General features: G+C 41.8%; 1 pseudogene; it reads left to right on the top strand.

Annotated features, from left to right (window-relative positions):
• The first annotated feature begins 5017 nt into the window (after positions 1–5017).
• On the top strand, positions 5018–5469 carry LOC114222769 (neo-calmodulin pseudogene; annotated as a pseudogene).
• The last annotated feature ends 18484 nt before the right edge of the window (positions 5470–23953 follow it).

Below are 23953 nucleotides of genomic sequence, written 5' to 3'. Positions count from 1 at the left end.
TTACTCAGGGTCAGGCTAGGCGGTCTGCTAAGCCGAGTGACTGGAGTAAAGGGGTAAAACCGAAAAAAGCCTTCATCTACCCAAGTCTCCTTGCTAGTGCCCAAAACTTTGAAAGCTATGATTTAGGGGTCAGGCTTTGAATCTTTAAAAGTCCATGATCAGGGCGCCTGGGTGGCTCAGTTGGTTAAGCGACTGCCTTCGGCTCAGGTCATGATCCTGGAGTCCTGGGATCGAGTCCCATATCAGGCTCCCTGCTCAGCAGGGAGTCTGCTTCTCCCTCTGACCCTCTTCCCTCTCGTGCTCTCTATCTCTCATTCTCTCTCTCAAATAAATAAAATCTAAAAAAAAAAAAAAATAGAAGTCCATGATCAACCCCAAGATTCTTAAGTACCTCCTATGCACTGGACACTGTGCTAGGCATTGAGTAAATCAAAAAGCACCATAATTCAGCATGGGCTCTGGGTCAAGCAGAGGTGAGAGAAAATCCTGGCTCAACTAATGACACAGTGAAAAATGAGGATAAAAATGCCTAGTTCAAAAAAAAATTTTTTTAAAGAACGAAAAGGAAACATCTCTTCAGCAATGACTTGGTTGGTTGGAGTAGTTCGTACAAAGAGGGCAGAATAAATGATCTCTTCCCTTTATTTGCTAGCTTGTAAAAAAAAATAATAATAATAAAAATAAATGCCCAGTTCATAGAAAGCTAGAATAATTGGATGAAAGGTATTTAAACAGCCTTTGCTTTGGATGAAGGAGCTGCTCTGTAGCTATTAATCCCCTACCCCTTTCCTCCAATTCCCTTTACCAGTTAACCTGCCATTATCAATCTCTGAACTGGAACCCAGAACTGGGGACCCCGGGCTCCTCCAGCCGGTGAAGCAGCAGTGAGTGGTGCCATGGGAGAAAAGCCATGGCAGACTGTGCTTATTTCCCAGTCTTACCGAGTGTGATGACCCAGGGTGTATCTTACTCCTGTTTATGAACATATGTGCCGAATGCCAGACGTGTGTGTGCGATACTCTGGGGGAGGGAGTACCAAGAGTTTCCACGTCTGACTTTTTTTGGCAGGAAGGGAAGTGAAATGTGTGTGTGGAGGGCAGGGCTGGCGGGGCCCCACGGGGCAGGAAGCAGGGTGGGACCCAGGGCAGGGCCACAGCTGACAACGGGGCCACAGACTCTGACTCTCCACTTAGGGCTGCGACGTTTTCTTACTGCAAAAACCAAACCTGACACCATCAAAAATGTTTTATTTACCATTAGCATTTTAGTTTGTCCAATATTTTCACTTTACAGGAACAGTGCTTTAGAAAGCACGCATCCAAGTTACCATTCTCAAGACTATTTAAGGAAAGGAACCCTTTGCTATCTCCACCAACTCTGAAATAGCCCCAAATGTGAGAATTTGCATCAGCTCTTGCTGTTATGCAAATCAGATAGCGGCTGGTGGGGTGGCCCTGCTTATTTTCGTAAATGTGTGGGTAGGGGAGGGAAGGTGGCTGTTTAAAATGCATGTAAAACTTTTAGTTTCAAATTATTGAACTCTGGAAGAAAGGACTTAGATTTACCAGGAACAAAATAAAACAAAGTTTACTTCAGAAATATGTCAGGCATAAATACACCTAACCAAAACCCTTTAAAGCCACGTTGTTGACTATTGGAATTAGAGAGTTGAGAATTTTCCTACGAAACAGATGATATAAACTCAGGTCATCTGCAGACTTGGAACCAGTGGGTTCCCACATGGAACCTAAGGGCTCTTTGCCACCGTTGTATAAAGTCATGATTCCCAGCCTCTCCCGGGCCTGATCACTGTTTCTGAACTTGATCTGACACTCTAGCCAACTGTGACTTCCAGGATACACTCTTACCCTGGGTTTGCCTCCTACCTCTATGACTTTCCTCACCCCATCTGGGGTACTAATACCTGGTCTTCAATCTTCTTCCAGGGCCCAGGTCTCTGCCATGGACCCCACTGGCTGAATTATTAACTGTTAAAGCAAACGTACCTCTGAGTCCCTGAATTGCTTCCTCAATTTAGTTAACATCACATAATTGAATCATATTAACTATCAAGGACAACTTAGTATGGAAAAATAACGTGCACGAATAGCTGGGAAATCAATTAAAAAGCACAACTGTAGGGGAAACTAGTTGTACCAGACACTAAAGTCTGCTCTAGAGCCTCTCTATCTAAAACAGTCTGCAACTGGCTCATGATCAGGCAAACAGACCAGAGGGATAGAATAAAAAGTCCCAAAAGAGACCCAAGTACATAAGGAAATTTAGTGTGTGATAAAGGAGGCATTTCAAATTGCTGGGGCAAAGACAGAGAAAACTGGGTCTTGACTGGAAAGAGATAAAATCTGGATCTCGCACCATACATAAGAATAAACTTGAAATGGATCAGGAATCAAATGTAAACATCTAAATTATAGAAATACTAGGGAAAACATGGGTAAATTCCTCTTTGCTCTTGGTACAGGGAAAGTCTTTCTAACCACAACTCACAATCCAGACAAAAGAAATGATCAATAAACATGGCTACACAAAAATATAAAAACATTTGCACAGCCAGAGCACCATATACAAAGTCAAAAGACAACTGGGGGAAAATGCCTGTAACTTATACCACAGACAAGGGGCTAATACCCTCAATATTTAAAGAATTCTTAAAAAGGGAGAAAGGACCAGAATCAACAGAAGAATGGGAAAAAGACAGGAACAGAAAATTCACTTACAAACATAGACATGGCATTTAAACCTGTGAACAGATATTCAAATAGCTCATAATTAAAGACATGCAAGTTAGGACTACACCATTTCTCAACCTATCAGATAAGCAACAATTTTAAAGTATGACAACACATCCTGTTGGTGAGGCTGGGGAAAACAGGCACACTCATGCATGGCTGGTGGGAATACAAATTGGCACAGCCCTTTGAAAGGGGAACTTGGCGATGACTAACAAAACAAGTCGTGGACAGACTTTCCAACTCAGCAATCCCACTTCTAGGAATCTGCCCTGAAGATACATCTCCAAAAATACAAAAATATGTATGCACAGATTATTCACTGCAGCCTTGTGCAGAAACCGCTTAAATATCCATCCTTGAGAGAGTGGCTGGGTAAAGTCTAGTACACTCAGGCAGTGGAGTACTACACAGCTGTGAAAAGAATGACAAAGATTCCTGTGAGCTGGCATGGTACACTTACTAGGATATATTGTGAAATGGGAAAAAAAAAGGCAAAATGTAGAAGAATGTCAATAGGATGCTACCTTTTGCAGAAAAGGAAATCAGGAATCATGCATGTATTTTCTCAACAGTGCGAAAGGAAATAAAGGATAAACTAGAAACTAATGAGAGGCATCTGGGTGGCTCAGTCGCTAAGCGTCTGCCTTCGGCTCAGGTCCTGATCCCAGGGTCCTGGGATCGAGCCCTGCATCAGGCTCCCTGCTTAACGAGGAGCCTGCTTCTCCCTCTCCCACTCCCCTTGCTTGTGTTCCCTCTCTTGCTGTGTATTTCTCTGTCAAATAAATAAATAAAATCTTAAAAAAAAAAAAAAGCCTGCTAGGATTAAAAAAAAAAAAGAAACTAATGAGATAGAACCAAGGAGTAGGTAGAATGAGTTGGAAAGGCTGGGGAAATGAGAACAGGACAGAATGGAGAGTAGGGAGAGGGGAGTGACTTTTCCTGGTAAGTGTTTGTATATAGTTCGGACTTTTAGCAACCATCATAGTGATTCACTTACTGAGGATAGGTAGATAAATAAAATCAACAAGGATGGGAAAGGGAATGCAATAGGGGGTATGTATGAGTCAGGGTCACATCAGGAAGTAGAAATCAGGCAGTCGTTTGAACAGGGAAATTTAATATAAACTCTCACAGGGGAGTAATTGTAAAGGTGTATAGAGAACTCTAAAGAACGCTCTAAGGCGGAGATGGAGAGCCTAAGGAATGAACAAACTTGGAAGGAGCCTCTCCCCGAGGATGAGATTCCGATCTCACCGGAGAGGGTGTGGTAAGATGGAGACACTCAGTGAATGCTAAAAATTAGGGGGTTGCCTGGGCCAGAGCGGCTCCACAGCCACCGAGCAAGCAGGAACTACCCTTCTGGGGTGCAGGCCGGCAGAAGCTGGCAGGAAGGAAACACAGCTGGGGCTGGCAAGCCAAAAAGCACTCCCCTGGGGTAGATGTGGCCAAGACAACAGAGAGGCACACAAAAGGGCTTGGGGTACTGGAAACCCGCTCACCAGAAGAGCAGCACGAGTGTGTGATGTCCACGGTGGGAGTGCCACAGTGAGGTGGTCAATGGACGGGGGCCAAGGCTGTGAGCTCACCAAGCAACTATGTGGTCTGGACAAGCCACTGGGGTGGAGCAGCACTGGATTTTCCCACACACTGCTGGCAGCCATGTGGTAGGGGTGAGGGGCCAACAAAACAGTAGCACACTAGAACCGGGAAGAGAAGTGCCTGTCCCCTATAACGCCCGCCCCCCACCCCCGTGCCCTTCACTGGTAAATCACGTCGTGCTCTCTGTGGAGGAGAAACGCTTAATTTCCAGCCCCATTATTGCAGAGTAGGTCACAAAGGGTGAATCTGGGTGAGGGGCAAAACATTAGTAAAACAGGCAGAGAAGACAAACAAATCCACCTCACTACATAATAACAAATTGAGAACAGAACTGCACAGAAAGGAGAGGAGAAACCCAAAGCAATGAGTGCCCATTTCTGGGTTTCCGAATACCGTTCTCCAACAAAAGGAACCAGGGCTTTTCGGAGAAATGGTCATGCCATGGCTAGGCAGAGAAAGTACAAGATGAGTCTGGAACACCTTGTCATGCCAAAAAAGTGAGTGTTTTAAAACAAAATGATGGGACGACAGTGGTGCTGGGATCCTGGCGGGTGCTGCCCGGTCCTCACAGCCGCCGGGCACTGCCTGCCCCACACCTCCCGGGACAACCTCTGTGCTGGCACAGCCACCCACCCTCCCTCCCTCTGTTCTTCCTTCCTTGCACCATGGATGATCAGCTGACCGAAGGACAGACTGCTGAGTTCAAGGAGGCTTTCTCCCTATTTGACAAAGACAGCGATGACCATCACAAATCACAACAAACGAACCTGGAACTGTCACGAGGTCACTGGGTCAGAGCCCAGCAGAAGCCGAATTGCAGGATATGATCAACGAGGGGGATGCTGATGGTCATGGCACCATAGAATTCCCAGAATTTTTGACTATGACGGCTAGAAAAATGAAAGATACAGACAGTGAAGAAGAAATTCGCCAGGCATTCCGAGTCTTTGACAAGGATGGCAACGGTTACATCAGTGTGGCGGAGCTACGTCATGTCATGACTGAGTTAGGAGAAAAACTAACAGATGAAGAAGATGAAACGATCAGAGAACCAGGTATTGATGGAGATGGACAAGTCAGCTATGACGAATTCATACAGATGATAATTGCCAAATGAAGACCTACTTTCAACTCCTTTTCCCCCTCTAGAAGAATCGAATTGAATCTTGTACTTACCTCTAAAAAAAAAAAAAAAGTTCATTTACTCATTCTGTTTCTGTATAGCAAAACTGAATGTCAAAAGTGCCTTCGGTCCACACACACAAAATCTGCACGTATTAGTTCGTGGTTCTGTGCCCTAAAGATCAAGCTATGCCTCAGTTTTACGATATAAACACTTGTACTACCTTAATGATAAGGAAGCACTTAGCAGACTCCTTGCAGTTCCATTTGCTCATGATTAATACACTGTTTGGGCTGGCCAGGTTTTCATGCATGCAGCTTGACAACTGAGCACAGTCAGGCATTTGTATTAAAAATAAAAACTGAAAAAAAATTTAAAACTTATTCAAATTCACATCCATTGCAGCTTTGCACAGAAGACTTGGGGTGTGGTAAGTATGATCTGTAAAATAACTGGGCTGAGTTCCCATGTATACCTGTGTAAATAGATTTGTTAACTGAAATGTACTTTAAGAAAAAATAAAATCTGTAAATAAACTGATTTATAAATTAAAAAAAAACTTATTCAAATGGGTTCTAATTCAATTTGTTAGTATAAACTGCCATTGCTGGTTTACTGGAAACAAACATTTAAAATTGGTTTATCGCAGGATGCTGTGCAGAAACATGGGTGAAGGATAAATTGTCTAGACGTAGCCCCACCTAGCAGGACAGCCCTCTCGTACTTCCGTGTGCCCCCACCCAGGGTAATGATGACCCTCATCCTGGTGGCATGCTGTGTGTGCTGGTTCAGCATTGTCTGTGTTGTACTAGAGCGAAATGGATGTCAGGCTGTCACCATTCACACTAATTTTTAAAAAAGAAACCTTTACCAAGGGAAGGTTAGACTCTCTGTTTTAAAACCTTCTGAACCATGACTTGGAGCCAGCAGAGGAAGCTGTGGCTCTGGATTTCAGCACAAGCATCAACATTGCTGTTGAAGAAATTACAATTTACACCCATTTCAAGTTGCAAATGCAAGTCTTTTTTTTTTTCCCAATAAAAAGACCATTCACTTAAGAAAATAAAAGTAATAAAACAAAATGATGGGAAACATGTCAAAAGGATAACAGCCAAACTTGAAGGGGTCTTTTGGCCAAATAGGGGACAGTTTGGACAAACAAAATAGCCAGTGATATTAATATACCCCACAGAATACAGTAGGAATCCATGAGTCCATGCTGATATAAATAAATAATTGAATAAGAAGGGAAGAAGACAAAGCTATTCCTTACAATGGAATTCTAACTAATATATGTATGAATAATGATGGGAAGAGAATGCCACCATTTTAAAATACTATAGTTATCATTGTTTTAGGCAAGAATTATCAATGAATGATAAAATTAGTGGCAAAGGTATTATGAGAAAATGGCTATTTATATAGTTGCAAAGTAGCTCCCCTAGAAAATACTAATAAAAGAGGAAAGATATCGACTTCACAGTGGGGAAATCTAGCAGATACTACCTTAACCAAATGATCACAGTTAAGATCACCAGTGACGTGACAAATCATGTGTCTCTTGGTATGACACACTGAGAAGGACACAACTTCCATAGTATTTTTACCAAAAATGTGCAACCCAAATTTATTCATGAGGAAACATCAGACAAACCCAAATGAGGAACATTCTGCAAGAATAACTGGGTAGTACTTTTTTAAAGTGTTAAGGTTATGAAAGACAAAGAAAGACTAGGAACTGTTCTAGTTTAAAGGGATGAATCAAGCAAAGTGTCTAGGAGGCAAAATGGGAGGAGGTGCTCAGCCCTGAGGTCATGCAAGTATAGGGTTGGCCCCTAAGGAGACCAAGGAGACATGACAACTAAATGACATGACAACATGTCATCTTGATTTAGATCCTGGACATGAATGGGGAAACTGGGGAAATTCGACTAAGGCCTGTAGATGATGTAACAGAATTGCATCAGTGTTAATTTCCTGATTTTGGTCATTGTGCTGTGGTTATGTAAGATTAACATTTGAGGACTCTGGATATACAGGAATTTTTTTTTTTTTTTTGGTACTGTTTTGTACAACATCATTAATTTTTAAATTAATTTAAAATAAAAAGTTTAAAAGCTTTTAATTAAAAAATATTAAAGACAAACAACAAGTAAGGGAACAGGCTGCTGGTGAAGAGCCTAGCATAATGTCACATATGGGAGCACTTGGTAAGTCAGGAAATGATAATGCACAGTGAGAGCATGGGCTTTGGAACTATCCACACGTGGCCTCAATTCTGACTTTATTACTTATTGTGTGATGCCCTAATCTTCCTAAGCCTCAGTTTACTCATATGTAAAGTAAGTTGTCGTAATACTATCTACTTTATATGATTGAATATGAATTATTTACATTTGTATCCCTCTTGTGATGATCTATATTCAATAAACAATATTTGTAGAGAACTCAGTACAAACTCAACTTAATAGAATTCTCCATGGTAGTTATTGAGACTATTATGATTAGCCCTATCAGCAACTAGGCTATTCCTTGTGAACAATTATACACTGTGCACTAATGAGTCCCTTCAAGACCAGAGAGGTACCCCATAGATCATGTTTCTAAAGTGTTGATGTATCTCAGTGTAAGTAAATCCAATACATGACATTTTAAACAGATACATAATAAGTGATTATTTTTTATTAAAACATGATTCGTGGGCTTTTGGGGGGAGCAATAGCATTTGGCTTATTTGAATTTTTGCAGAAACAGGTCTATGACATAAAGCAATTATTTGTGCATTGCCTTAAGCAGACTGAGAAAGGGTCACTGCTGGATGGCTTAGGGGTGGGGAGAATCTGGCTCACTAATAAGCCTTAAAGGTTGACTCTTTCAAAGGGGTAAAGAGAAGCCAAACTCCCTGGTTTGTCTTTTCTAAGCAGATTCTGAACATAGATGTGATGACATAGATCAAATATTTGAGGTTAAGGATTGCTTGTAGGTTCATGCTTTCTCCCTGAGTCCATTTTTGAGATAACTCCAGCATAAATACTGGAGAAGCACAGAAGAAGGTTGAAAATGGCTAAAGATATTCTATTCAGTGCTATTTCAGTGCTAAGTCAAACACTAAAACGTCTGGTGTTTCTAGTAATACATTTATTTTCTGAAATGATATAAGATCAAGAGACTTCTGTGGCAACTGCTCCATATGTAAATAAAGGGTGTAAATCATCACAAAATATGCCAATCTGTTGTCTTCCAAATATTTCCAATAATCCTTTAAGTCTAGGAACAAAAGTTAAATTCCTGAATAAATTCTCTTATCTTTAAAATCTGCTCCAAAGGTTTGGAAACCCTACCTTTTGAATATTAACCAAAAAGAGTTTCCATCTGGAAACACCCAGTCATCTGGAAAGTTTGCTCAAATTCATGCTAACTTTAACCAAGCAGAGGTGTTGTTTTGTAATTGTTCACTGACCCCTTGTTGATTTGTAAGCACTGTGGCCTGAGCACATTGGATATTCTAAAGCATCTTCACTCTGAGGCTCATCCACCATTGCTCCCCTTCACTCAGCAGTGATTTCTACCACATGTTGCTAAGACTTAGTGTATTTAGAACAAGTGTCATCTAAACCATTATGCTGGTATCTCCATCCCCATCTAGTCCCCATCTTGTCCTTCAGTCTTTGGACAAGCAGCGACTCTCCTTCTTCAAGACTCTCTCCTTCACCTGGGTTCTCAATCTCATACCCAGAAGCTTCTTCCAATGTACCATTTACTTTTCTGGTTTTCTTTCAAAAATATATAGGCTTCCCCCGATGCTTTCCCTGAATGTTTTCTGTGCAATTAACTCTACATTTACTGTTTCTCTGCCTGAACCATTGGTTTATTGTTTAAACCTGCTATCTATTCTCACTCTCTACAGAAATAAATCCAAGGACCTTTTATTAACATCTGTCTTCTCCGTCTCCACCACTTCTGCCTTTGGTTAACACATCAGGCTCAATCCTAACCCTAAACCTTTGCTTCTCTTGTGCCCTGGCTGAAATCTTTCCTCTTCTTCATTTATCTCACTCCTACCCATCCTTAAAGGTCCAGCTTGAGCCCCTTTGCATCTGTGAAGTCTCTCCAGAATCTCCCTTCTCTGAACTCTTATAATACTGTTGATAGGACCCACTGCATCTCAGAGGTGCACCTGAATTGTGCTCGGGCAACTACGCGGTCTGTACGACATGAAGTCTTGCCTAGCTGCTCTTTCTTGGCCAAACTGTGAGCATGTATGCTTCGTCATGCCAACTAGACTCTTGTCTCACAGGAATCTAAGTCCTGTATGGAGGGACGGGAGGAGAAAATGGAGGGAGCTAAACCAGCCAGGCTGCAGAGATCTGATGAGCCTGTGTCCTAGTCTAACCCCCAGATCCTGGGAGGTACAGGATTTGGCTGGACTTGGCTCTGCACATGTCCTTCATTTCTGTGAGCCATACATTTTTCCCCCTTAAGTTGGCCAGAGTAAATATTCCTCCCTACATCCAAATAAACTTAACTAGGACTCTCCTATTGCCTTTTATTACTGTTTAATTTGAGGAGACAGGAGCTAATTAAGTCTTGTGAACCAATGAGATAGGAAGTTTCTTAAGGGCAGAAACTCTGTCTTATGACTCTATATTCCTTACATAAATTTTTAACAATTCAACTGCATGACAATAACATATGAAAATCCTCATCTATAAACAAAGAGACAAGAATAGCCATCTAAGATCATCTTTATGATTCTATGTTGCAGTTGAGGATCATTCATTCATTCCATAAACACATTCTGAATACCAACTGTTGATCATGCACTAAGTTAGGCACAGAAGTTGTATGCAAGTTGGAAAAAACGAAATGCAGGGCACCTTCCCTGGCTCCTGTATCTGGAGTTCCACTTTCCAGTTTAACTTGTATTTTATACAATGATGGTACCTAGTATTAATTTGTACTTTTACTTCTGGAGCATTTTCAAATATAACACATTACTTGTTATTCCAATTGGATACATGGGAGAGCTGCTGTTAGGTCATGTGACCAAGATCAAAACCAGAGCTACAGTGAGAAGACAGGTCCCTTGACTTACAGTGATGTTCCTTCCCTCTCTACCACAATGAGAAACATTTCCTTCAGGACACAATTAAATACTGGTATTATATTTTATTTAACTCCCACATTACGTCCAACTCATAGGTTATTCTTTTGTTGTGCAAGATAAAGGCAGTTTCTGAGTGTTTGCTAGACGAAAACAACAGAAGGACTAGCTGGTTCTGGGACATTTGATTAGCAAATAGTTATGTAGTGGACACTAGTGCAATGCATTGAGCTACTCTATGTTAATAATGCCAGTCAAGGGGTGCCTGGTGGCTCAGTCAGTTAAGCAACTGCCTTCGGCTCGGTCATGACTCCAGGCCCCATGTTGGGCTCCCTGCTCAGCGGGGAGTCTGCTTCTCCCTCTCCATCTGCCCCTCCCCACCCCACTTGTGCTCTCTCAAATAAAAAATAATAATAATAACACCAGTCAAGACACACACAGTCCCTGCCCTCGTTAAGTTTATGGTGTTGTGGGAGAACAGGTAAGTGCCACATGTGTAGTGGGTGCTAGGATGAGCAGATACAGCACAAATTCAAGTTCCCAAAATTTTTATGTTCACAAAGAATCCGAATTGAATTTTTGTCTCTCTCAAACATTTGTATCTTGATTAAAACTGATCAGCCTTGGTTTTTCCCTCATTTCAGAGCAAATGTCCCTTCATCTTCACAGTATCACCTCTCTCTAAATTCACCCCCTTTCTTCATTATGGTGCCCCTTCCAAATTCTGAATTTCTTTTTCTTTTTAAGATTTACTTATTTATTTATTTATTTGAGAGAGAGAGCACATGAGAGGGGGGAGGGTCAGAGGGAGAAGCAGACTCCCCGCTGAGCAGGGAGCCCGATGCGGGACTCGATTCAGGGACTCCAGGATCATGACCTGAGCCGAAGGAAGTCGCTTAACCAACTGAGCCACCCAGGCGCCCAAAATTCTGAATTTCTAAGGAGATGCCCAACACCTTTCTGACCCATGGGGTGTTCACAAAAACCCTGATGGACCCTCAGCAGTCCTCAGAGGCCCATAAAAAATTTCCTTTCAATTTTTTGAAAGCAGAAAGTTGTGTCTGTTATATTGTCAGCATTCCAGGACCAGGGGGTCAAGAGCCAAAGGGTACACCGTCGAATTTCTTCTTTAGGAATGGATTTCTGGCAAGCACCATGTATGAATGTGCCCTTCTGATGTTTTGCTTCCAGGGTCAACAGAAGTAGAAAAAACTTTTCAACTTTCTTCAAAACCCAGTGCCATGAAATTGGCTTAGTAAAAGGAATAACAATAGTAGCAGCAAGTTACAAGGCAAAACTAGGCTACAACACATTTGTTGAAAGGGCAGTTGATACAAAGACTAGATTTTCTATCAGATTAGAGTCCACATTTGTCAATTGCTAAAATGTACAACTTTCTGGCCAGTCTTAAAGATGCTACTGTCAACTGGCTTTTTTGAAAAAGGAATCTGTATAAGAGTATCATCTTCATTTATAGTTACTGCTAATATAGGCAGATTGGGGTAATGCTAGGATGGTCTGCAGAGGAGAGGAGTAAGATCATTAAGAGATTTTATACTCAGTATATTTCTAAACTCTGGCAGGTGAGAGAGATCTGAAAGACTACAAAATGTAAAATGAGGTCAAGCACTGATTTAAAAGTCTGTGCTCATTCTATAATATCAACAGCTGCATTTTGTCTTCATTGGTGAAGATGCATAAAAAGGGAGGGAAAAGATTATTCATATGTGGAAAGGAAGGGGAAGCAGAACTAGTTTCTAAATCTTGCATTTATAGTAGATTATTAAGAGTTCCAGCTTTAAGAAAAGATAAACCCAGGTTCAAACTCAAGCTCTACCATTTAATATCTATGTGACCCTAGGCAAACTTCCATGTCTCAAGTTCTCCACCTGAAAAAAAAAAAAAAAAAGAGTATGTGATTGATTGCAAAAATGGGCCCATTTGTTCAGCATTGCTATACTCATGCCTTTTGCCATGCTGTTTCACAATGCTCTCCCAAGGGATGGAGTGCATAATTCCCCATCCTTACACTTAGCTATTGAGACTATGCGCTTTGACCAGTGAGACACACAGCAAGCAGAAGGTTGAAATGGACGTATGCAATCAGATTTATTCAGAGTTTGCAATCAGAGCTTGCAGCTCTTTAATCACCAACAGAACATGCCCAGCCCAGCCTGTTGGAGGACAGGAGAAAAATAAATGGAGAAGATGCATTGCCCATTCACCTGAACCAGGGCCAGGCTACATCAGTCCTCAGTGAGCCAAACCCTACATGCCATAAGCCAGTCCAGCCAAGATTGGCAGATCCTTTTAGCCAATCACTCTAGATGTAAAAACAATAACTAGTTATTTTTGTATGCCACTGAGGTTTTGTGGGTTCTTGTTATGCAGCATTGCTGTGATAGTAGGTAAGTGATACATGATGGTAAAACCTATCACATCCGTATTAATGTGAGAAAATACATGTAAATCACTTAGCACAATACCTAATGGTAATATAAAAATAAGAGTGAAAATGTGTGCTGTTGTTTTGAAGAAACAATTACAGAATATGCAAAGGTATTGGCAGTTCATCCATGCATCCTTAACAGGACCTGTCTCACTGGAGTTTTTTTTACAGAATCATGCAATTTTATTTCCACCATTTGCAAAGAACCAAGCTGATGATCCAATTATATTTTTTAATTTTATAAGTACCCTGGGATCTGTTCTCACAAGTAAAACAGTTCTTTTCCTTCTAGAAGATTTGCTTTGTTAATTTTTCTTTTAAATACAAGACACACACACACAGTAGAAAAAGACATTCAAGATGATCCTCTCAATAGATGCAGAAAAAGCATTTGACAAAGTACAGCATCCTTTCTTGATCAAAAATCTTCAAACTATAGGGATAGAGGGTGCATACCTCAATATCATAAAAGCCATCTATGAAAAACACACAGCGAATATCATTCTCAATGGGGAAAAACTGAGAGCTTTCCCCCTAAGGTCAGGAACACGGCAGGGATGTCCGCTATCACCACTGCTATTCAACATAGTACTAGAAGTCCTAGCCTCAGCAATCAGACAACAAAAAGAAATAAAAGGCATCCAAATCGGCAAAGAAGAAATCAAACTCTCACTCTTTGCCGATGATATGATAGTTTATGTGGAAAACCCAAAAGACTCCATCCCAAAACTGCTAGAACTCATACAGGAATTCAGTAAAGTGGCAGGATATAAAATCAATGCACAGAAATCAGTGGCATTTCTATACACCAACAACAAGACAGAAGAAAGAGAAATTAAGGAGTCGATCCCATTTACAATTGCACCCAAAACCGTGAGAAACCTAGGAATAAATCTAACCAAAGAGGCAAAGAATCTGTACTCAGAAAACTATAAAATACTCATGAAAGAAATTGAGGAAGACACAAAGAAATGGAAAAACATTTCATGCTCACGGATTGGAAGAACAAAGATTATGAAGATGTCAGTGCTACCTAGAGCAATCTACACATTCAATGCAATCCCCATCAAAATACCATCCACTTTTTTCAAAGAAATGGAACAAACAATCCTAAAATTGGTATGGAACCAGAAAAGACCACAAATAGCCAGAGGAATGTTGAAAAAGAAAAGGAAATCCGGTGGCATCACAAATCCAGACTTCAAGCTCTATTACAAAACTGTCATCATCAAGACAGTATGGTACTGGCACAAAAACAGACACATAGATCAATGGAACAGAATAGAGAGCCCAGAAATGGACCCTCAACTCTATGGTCAACTCATCTTCGACAAAGCAGGAAAGAATGTCCAGTGGAAAAAAGACAGTCTCTTCAACAAATGGTGTTGGGAAAATTGGACAGCCACATGCAGAAGAATGAAACTGGACCATTCCCTTACACCACACACAAAAATAGACTCAAAATGGATGAAAGACCTAAATGTGAGACAGGAGTCCATCCAAATCCTAAAGGAGAACACAGGCAGCAACCTCTTCGACCTCCGCCGCAGCAACTTCTTCCTAGAAACATCTCCAAAGGCAAGGGAAGCAAGGGCAAAAACGAACTATTTGGACTTCATCAAGACAAAAAGCTTTTGCACAGCAAAGGAAACAGTCAACAAAACCAAAAGACAACTGACAGAATGGGAGAAGATATTTGCAAATGACATATCAGATAAAGGGCTAGTATCCAAGATCTATAAAGGACTTATCAAACTCAACACAACACCCAAAGAACAAATGATCCAATCAAGAAATGGGCAGAAGACATGAACAGACATTTTTCCAAAGACATCCAAATGGCTAACAGACACAGGAAAAAGTGCTCAACATCACTCGGCATCAGGGAAATCCAAATCAAAACCTCAATGAGATACCACCTCACACCAGTCAGAATGGCTAAAATTAACAAGTCAGGAAATGACAGATGTTAGCGGGGCTGCAGAGAAAGGGGAACCCTCCTACACTGTTGGTGGGAATGCAAGCTGGTGCAGCCACTCTGGAAAACAGTATGGAGGTTCCTCAAAAAGTTGAAAATAGAGCTACCATACAATCCAGCAATTGCACTACTGGGTATTTACACAAAAGACACAAACGTAGGGATCTGAAGGGGTACATGCACCCCGATGTTTATAGCAGCAATGTCCACAATAGCCAAACTGTGGAAAGAGCCAAGATGTCCATCGACAGATGAATGGATAAAGAAGATGTGGAATAAATATACAATGGAATATTATGCAGCCATAAAAAAAAGAAATCTTGCCATTTGCAATGACGTGGATGGAACTGGAGGGTATTATGCTTAGCGAAATAAGTCAATCAGAGAAAGACATGTATCATATGATCTCACTGATATGAGGAATTCTTAATCTCAGGAAACAAACTGAGGGTTGCTGGAGTGGTGGGGGGTGGGAGGGATGGGGTGGCTGAGTGATAGACACTGGGGAGGGTATGTGCTATGGTGAGCGCTGTGAATTGTGTAAGATTGTTGAATCACAGATCTGTACTTCTGAAACAAATAATACATTATATGTTAAAAAGAAAAAGAAAAAGAGCAGGAAGGGAAGAATGAAGGGGGGAAATCAGAGGGGGAGAGGAACCATGGGAGACTATGGACTCTGAGAAACAAACTGAGGGTTCTAGAGGGGAGGGGGTGGAGGATGGGTTAGCCCGGTGATGGGTATTAAAGAGGGCATGCTCTGCATGGAGGACTGGGTGTTATATGCAAACAATGAATCATGGAACACTACATCAAAAACTAATGAGGTAATGTATGGTGATTAACATAACATAATAATAATTAAAAAATAGACATTCAAATTCAGTACCTACTGCAAGAAGCCAAAGGCCAGCCTCATGAATAAATCCAAGTTAGGAGTGTTTTGTTTCAGTGGAGGGCTGGGCAGGAAACAAGAATCAGCATCCTTTTTGTTCTTTCCTATTTGGGTAATCTCCTTCAAACAGTTTAGTACGATAGTTAAGAAATGTGAGCTTCCAGAGTTTAAATTCTGGTTCTGCATCTGCCTAACTCTGTGATCTTGAGCAAATTAAACCCTATAAACCTCTATTAACTCACTCCTTAAGTGGGAAAAGAATAGTAACCTCCTAAGTTTGCTTCAAGGATCATGTAATAGGTGCAAAGCCTCTACAGCTGTGCCTGGCACGCAATAGGGAGGCAATGAATATTAGCTACTACTAGTTATTCTAATGAAGGAGCATGTGTTCCATCAGCTTCATTTCTAGCTAGGCTACATTGCAGAGAACACTAAGTAAGGTTAGCTCATAGGCCTTGATTCAAAACATCCCTTTGGTGTGGAACTACCCATAGCCACCCTAAGTGTAAATCAAAAACTGAATCTCAGAGGTTACGTTCCAGTGCAAGGAAAAGCCACTCACGAGAGAGAAGACACAGGGTTTGGACAAATGCCAAGAGCGCTGTTTCTCAGCTGCTTCCAAGCCATCTTTCCCAGCCTCTTACGAGAGTCCAAAGTGCCTTCTAACTTCACAGTGTAGTTTTGTCCATTAGCACGGAGACAAATCAATGCTCTTCCCCTAACTAACCAAGAGCACGAATAGAGAAGTGACTTACTTTCCCTTAGACACCAACATTCTTCTCTTTTTGTCTATTTCTCTTATTAAGCCAGTGAAATTAATCAGAGCCACAGTCTACGCCAAGCGATGCTGTCCTCCTCAGGAAGGGAGGACGGGAGAGAACACTCTCCTTCATGGAGCCACTTCCTCCATACCTTCTCTTACCCTCTCTTTCTCCATATGTTCTTGGTGTCAAAGAGATGGCCATTTCATCCCCTCAGGGCTTTTATGAATGCCTCTCTGTTGTGGCCTCAAGAAGCAGCCAAAACAGGCCAGGACATTCATTACATTAGCCCCAATGCCACAGTCAGCCCCACTTCTCTTTCTCATCTTGGATCCCGCTCAGGTATGCTATCCAACCAGGCAAGGTGAACAATGAGCACCAGATGAAAATATGGCCCAAATAGTATGCCAGCCCTATAAAACTCATGAAATTTACTAGGCCACCTTATAAAGGTTAACAGTACAAACTTTCTCCCATTATCAATTCAATCTGTTGCTCCCGCAGAGAAATTTCAGTCCAAAATGCTGCCCTACCCTATTTCCTTTTACTGACTCAGTTACAGACAGAAGAGGTGGTATTTGGGCCTTCGGGTGGAATCTGGGATTCTTCGTCAGCAGCTGCACCCTGGGCCGTCTGCCAATATAATCGGAGTAGAGCCTTAGCACCTCCAAAGTTTGATTATTTCAACCCTCAGACTCTCATTTCCTTCTTTTCTAAAATACCTAAGGGTCAACGGAACACATGAGAATATCACAGCACCAGCCTTAATCCCACAGAATTCAGAAGCACAAACAAATTCCCATTAAGAATCTAAACATCAGTTTCCATCTGAGGGCAGTTCCCAAGCAGAGGATTGCATTTCCCAGAGCCCAACATGTTACACTCCAGATGCTTGTTGCTAGTGCCAACTACAGACCATTGTAAAGATTTGGTGTTATCCAGGTCTGCAAAGGAACAAAAGCAGAAAAAGACCTCCGTCTTCCTTTTGATTTCAGGATGCCAGTGAATTCATACCAAAGGTTAGAATTCAGGTCTTGGGAAGTCAAGTTCACAGGGAAAGAGAAATCCTGTAGCGAGACATAAATTGTGCCACTGTGTGCTCATTGCCATGTTTTGCCTGCACAACTGATCGTATATACACAAATGGCAACTTAAAAAGATGAAGGATGTTCTACTGCACTCCTCGCACTCTGCTGTTGCCAAGAGTAATCAGCAGTGAAAAGATAAAGCCATCAGTATTTGAATTTAAATGTTAAAATAATAATAAATCTTATGGTCTCCCTAAGGTTAGTTTATAATAAAAATAACTTCTTGATCCTGGAAAACTTATCTGGTTTCTTTCTTCCTTTCATTCTCTACTTGATGACTGAAGTTACTATTTCCATGGTGGTCTCCAAACCACACTTGGTTTCTATGTAGATTGGCATGTCACCTCCAACAATTTCACCAGCTGCCTTTTCCTCTCCAGGGGATATGATTAAAATATTAATCCAGTGTCTGGAATAATCTAGCAAGAAAGTTATATAAATCAATCTCCACACAGCATTTTAGTTGCTCTGAAAGAGGTAACGGGTGCTCCCTTTTATTTGTTATCCCTCTGCAAGAAAAGTTAGGTTCTAGCAAAGCAGATATAAATATTTTTACCTCCCTGACCCTCAACCACTTCCTGATTTCTCAAACCTGATAATGGGAAATCGCAAGCCTGAGTCCAAAATGCAGGTTTCCAAATGAGAAGAGATGAGCTGGAGGAAGACACTGGGGATCATCTACGTCATGCTCCCTTGGCTGCCCCACTGTCTAGCAATGAGGCCTTAGCAAAAGTGCCTGTAGACCGGGGGTCTGTTCGGTCCAGGAAGGCTGGATGGTGTTCTCTCGGGAGTGAGAAGTCACCCGTTCATCCTGCTTACTGGAAACCATCCAGAACTGCAAATCCATCACTCGGCAAGCATTTACTGAAACCGCCTCTGGGCCTAGCATTGGGCTAAATCCTTGCTTTGGAAGAGCTTGCAATCTAATTACTATAATTAGAGACCAATTGCGATTAAACCATGTGACACTAGGTAGGAGTTTTGAAGAAAACGATCATTGTGGGCTGGAGTCATTGGAAAAGATTTCCTGGAGAACGCAGGACTTTGAAGGGAAGAATAAAATCATGCTAGAGGCTTATGAGGTTGAGAAAATGTGCTTAGGATAAAAGACCACCGTGTGCTGTTGCGGGCTTACCTGAGGAGCAGGCGGCCTGCTGCGCTCCCCTTGGCGTCCTGCCAGTATAGCGTCTCACTGACAAGACGGCATTTCTCCCAGGTCGAGAAGAAATGTAATCTTTCCTGAAAGTGTTTAGCATTTGAATCCAGACGGTGACATTGCCCTTATAAAAATCAAGCTGACATCCTTAACTTCTTTAGCCCTCCAATAGAGAAATGTCATTGAAAGAAATGACTTTCTAATCCGTGCCAGTGCAGGCGGGATTAAAAGCTGGAAGCACTTTCATGTGAAGTCAGGATCGCTGGTGGAGTGACAGGGCTTCTTCCAAAGGGCATGAACAGCCGAGAAAGATCACTGGTAATACCTCCCAGGATTAGGATTACAACAGGCAAGCAGTAGAATTCTGTCCCGTTAATTTAGAAAAGGCCTACTGTAGGTATCAGTCTGAGTAGTTAATAAAAATGGTAATACTTTGTTTTATTATTTTCCCTTAATTATTAACTTGGCATGCACCTGCATATTTTAATTGAACTCTGAGCATTACAGGACCAACGCGTCTCTGGAGGAATGATCCGGTTTACCCAGCTCTCCCCACCATCAACAACAGAACAGGTGGGCGGGGGTGCAAGCATTTTTCAACATGGCAAACCTGACTTTCTAAAGGAAAAACTGCCAAGGCCCCATTTTTGCCCTCATGTTTAGCTAAATTGCTGACTGGGTCCACTAGCGTAGTGGGGTAATTGTGAAAGCTCAACTGTAATTATTATGTAAAACGGAGATGTACCTTTATTTCGGTTTCTCCTTTTTGGGAAGTTGTTTTTTTCTCTAATGGAGGAAGAACAATCTTCTCTCATTCCATGTATCATTTGCAGATCAGGTTTTCAAAGCGGACAGAGGTCTTGCTGAAACCTATGTTTCTGAATTGTTTGTCCACACTTCAGCCTAAGGAACCCACAGCAGAGTGGGCTGTGGTAGAAAGGAGTGCAGGGCTTTCTGAGGGCACTGGAAGGCCAGGGAAAGGCAGTGCCATGTTCCCTGGGCTGTGAGGAACCCAGTCCACTGTGCGCCACATACAGACCCTGGCGGAAGCCTGGACTCCACCACTCACTCCCCTAGTCCTCAGTTGTGCATGATCCCGTCAGAAGGTCACAGTTCTGCAGATAGGCTGCAGGCTCAGAGAAGCTGCTTCTCAGCCACCACCATCCGGGAATTGTGTTTGTTTCGCTGACCCCAAGCCTAGGACGCTTCCAGAGCAGCAACTCCAGCGCTTTCCAGCACACATACATGATGAGTGGTGTGCCTGTGTGGACACACACCCGTGGGCGTTCCCAGGATCCTGCACAATCCCCTGGATGCTGGCTCTAACGGCACCCCTTGTCCGAAACAGGAAAGCATGGCAGAATATTGGACGAGAGAGAGTCCTAGGGGAAGGCTCGAATCTGCTCTAAGGTATGCTTTGAATAAAAATTAATTAATTAATAGATGTCAGCCTATTATTAAGAACAAAATGAAACATTTTCACAGAGTTGCGACATCATGTTGACAACGGCTGCCTTTGACACCAAGCTGCCTGGGATACCCAGCATCAGTGCCACACGAGTCAGGTGCAACTGGTCGGTCCCCAGGGAGGGCTACCCTGACTGGTGGCCACCAAGTAGGCCAGCTGCCGTCACGCTGCCCTCTCTCTCGACAGAGAAGGGACCGACACCTATGACTGTGTGGACTGATAAGAGAGCTCCCACTCTGGGGACAGCCTGTCTGAATTCGAATCCTGACTTCACGTTTTCTCCTCTTCCCTAGATGGTTCACAAATACTTCAGTTCTCCTCCTCCTGAGGTAGATGGTAGATTACATCTCCTGCCACCTTGACGTTAGGCATGGCTACGTGACTTACGTGAACAGAAATGACCTGTCACTTCTGGGCAAAATCCAGTAAGCACTCCTTACTCAAGGGGGGTCCCAGCTCCCGTATAGGACTCCCCTGGAGGCTTTCTAGAAATGCCCAAGGGCAGGCCCATCCCAGACCTCTGAAATCACAATGTGCATTTAATGAGCCCCTTGAGCAATTCATCTGCACATTCAAGCAGGTGAAGCCCTGATCTAAGACACTGAGCCTTATTCACCATCTTCTCTCGTCCCTGCCACAGTGCCTGATGGCGTTCCAGATGGTGGAGTTTAACCTAAACCCCTGGCCTGACCTGAGATGGACAAGAAGTGAAGCATGAAGGAATTAAAACTTTGTTCTAAGGCACGAAAACCTGAGGGCTATTACCTTGGCATAGCCCAGCTGATTCGGCTGACACCGTCACTTAGTACGCTGCGACCCTGCGACTTCATCTCTCTGGGCCTCAGTTTCCCTGATGTAAAGGGGAGATGGTAACAGTACGAGGATTAACAAGGTAACATATGAATAGAACCTGGCAATTCCGACGTGAATATTAGCTTCTAATATTGACAAGCTCCGTCCCCCCACAGCTCAAATCTTGCCGAGTGATGTGTAATTCTAGTCTTCTTACCACAGTGACTGTTATGTCAGAACATTTGTCCCTGGCAAGTCCCCACCCCACCCCAAAACACACATACTCCAGGAACAAGTGGGAAATCGCACATCAGAAAGAAATGAAAAATTACCCCTTCTTGGAAAAGAAGTGGATCTTATTATAAGTCGGCCCAAGCATCCCTTCCCTATGTCTTCACATGATGGTCACCTTCCTCTCTAGCACCTATTGCTACACTGTCCCTCACCCTCCCACCTACCTTCCAAACCCCACCAGCCCATCCGGGCACAGCAGGTGTCTTCCTTCATAAGTCTCCTTCGAATCCTGCTTTACTATGCAACTTAGAACTTACTTGTTTTTTTGTTTTTTGCTTTGTTTTTGCAACTTAAAATTTAGACATAAATGTAAGGCTTTGTCCTGAACTCAATGTTGGGTAAAAAAAACCAAAATTCCTAATAAGTGCTTATTTTTTTGTCTTTCTTCAAACTCAGTGTATGTAATTCTAGCACCAAAGGATTATCAAACCTGTTACAGGGAGAACCGGCGGAGGCACAGTGATGGGGATGGGATGGAGACAGTTTCTGTTTGAGTCCTGGTTTTTAAAAGGGTCCAACAGATTTCTGCCATTAGAGTAACTTCTCACAGATGATAAATAGTTGATAATATATTTTATGTGAAAATCATAAATATTTTTATTCTTACTGAAATAAATTGATAAATGATCTTTTCTCCTTGCCTCTTAAAGTGTATGTAAGGAAACAAAATATTCTAAGCCAGAATAAATATTTTAGGAGCTTGGATTTCTCTTTTGTATTTATAAACTGACTTCAAAAAAAAAAAAAAAATCACGGTACTAAAGCAATTTACCACCGCTGCCCAATGAGCCACACTCTTCAGTTCCAACGTCCTAGAACTTCAACAAGCACCTTAGAGATCGAACCTCAACATTTCATATTCTCTAGACCAAGCAGGAACAAACATTGTCCTGAAGAGCCAGACATGAAATATTTTGGGCTTTGGGAGCCACTGGTCTCTGTCACCACCACTTGACCCACTATAGAAGCACAGGGGCAGCTCCAGACCACACGAAAATGGGCATGCTATGCTTCAATAAAGCAATTTGTGGACACTGAAATTTGAATTTCATACAATGTTCACAGGTCACTAAAGTCTTTTGATTTTTTTTCAACCACTTCAAAACATAAAACCATTTTTAACTAGTTAGTGGTATTAAAAGAGGCAGCAGGCTGGGTTTGGCCCGCGGGCCAGATTTTGCTGACTCCTGTTCTAGACTCATAAGTTCATGCTTCTTCAGCCAGACGACAAACTCTCCCTAACACGTGGTGTTTAGCTCAATATTCACTTAAAAATCAGGTGTGAAATAATCCCATGAGCCTCTTTTTTATTAGCTCAACTTGAAAAAAACAGAAGATCCTAAAGATGTCAAACTTTCACCAGAACTTATGCCAGGCTTACCCATAAAAATAACGTCACCCATCACCCTTTTCTTCACCACACACAATTAACAATTTACGAAGTAAGAAAATAGTTGGCAGTTGTCTTCATAGATGAAGTCAGTGTAGTCTCATTCCTTTGCCAAAAGGCAGAGAAACCAGTTCTTGATGCCTCTTCTCCCCAAGGCTACTCAAGGCCAGTTGATGCAGAAAGACTGTGAAGGACAAGCTTTGGCTTCAACGTGGATTTTTAACCAGGAACTTTACTACTTTAAAAAAATTTTTAATGATTTTTTTTTAAGAGATTTGGTTTTTGCTATTTTTACTGAGACTCATTTTAAAAGCAGCAGTGCTTAAAACATTTTAGGTCTAGATGTCTCTATGGAAACCCAAGAGAACTCCGCTTTTATGGCCAATGACTACCTACCTAGATTATACGTCCTATTGGATCACTATGGGCCATCTGTGATACCAGAAACATCTCAGACCTATTTTTCCAAAACTCTCTCTTATCAGATATAATTAAATTGATGTAAGTATTAGTTTTGCTGAGGAGATCAGGAGAGAAAGAACTTATTTGAGGCTTCCTTTTCATTTTTATTAAGACATCCCTGTTTAAAATATTCTTATTACAAAAAAGAATTTTGTAAATTTTGGCAGACATAATAAAAGAGGAAGAATACAATCAAATAACCTAACAGTTGCGCTAAAATTTATTATCACTGATTTTTTTCCTCCTCCTTTCCACTAATGTCAAATACATTTTCCTTTAAAAATTTAAGTTTCTCTCCCCAGATTGCTTATTTATTGCAAAGGAGAAAAAAAAGAAAACCAAGAATTATATAGTCAGGTGATCCAAATTAAATGGGTGACCAAAATTAACATCACCAGTGAGGAATTGATGGCCTTTGGGTGCCTTCAGATTTGATATTCTGAGAATATAACATCACCTAAAATGCATAATCTGAATCCGATCATTATTAACACCATTATTAAAAAAAGTGAAAAGTTGGGCACCTGGGGGTCTCGGACAGTTAAGCATGGGACTCTTGATTTCAGCTCAGGTCATGATATCAGGGTCCTGGGATCGAGCCCCATGTCCAGCTCTGTGCTCAGTCGGGAGTCTGTTGAGGA

The sequence above is a fragment of the Eumetopias jubatus genome, unplaced genomic scaffold, assembly GCF_037043125.1.
Source record: "Eumetopias jubatus isolate StellerSeaLion01/CBP00866 unplaced genomic scaffold, mEumJub1_p1.0 scaffold_6, whole genome shotgun sequence".
In the NCBI taxonomy this organism is placed as follows: Eukaryota; Metazoa; Chordata; class Mammalia; order Carnivora; family Otariidae; genus Eumetopias; species Eumetopias jubatus.
Note: the sequence above shows the minus strand (reverse complement) of the source record. Positions and strands in the feature narration are given on the sequence as shown.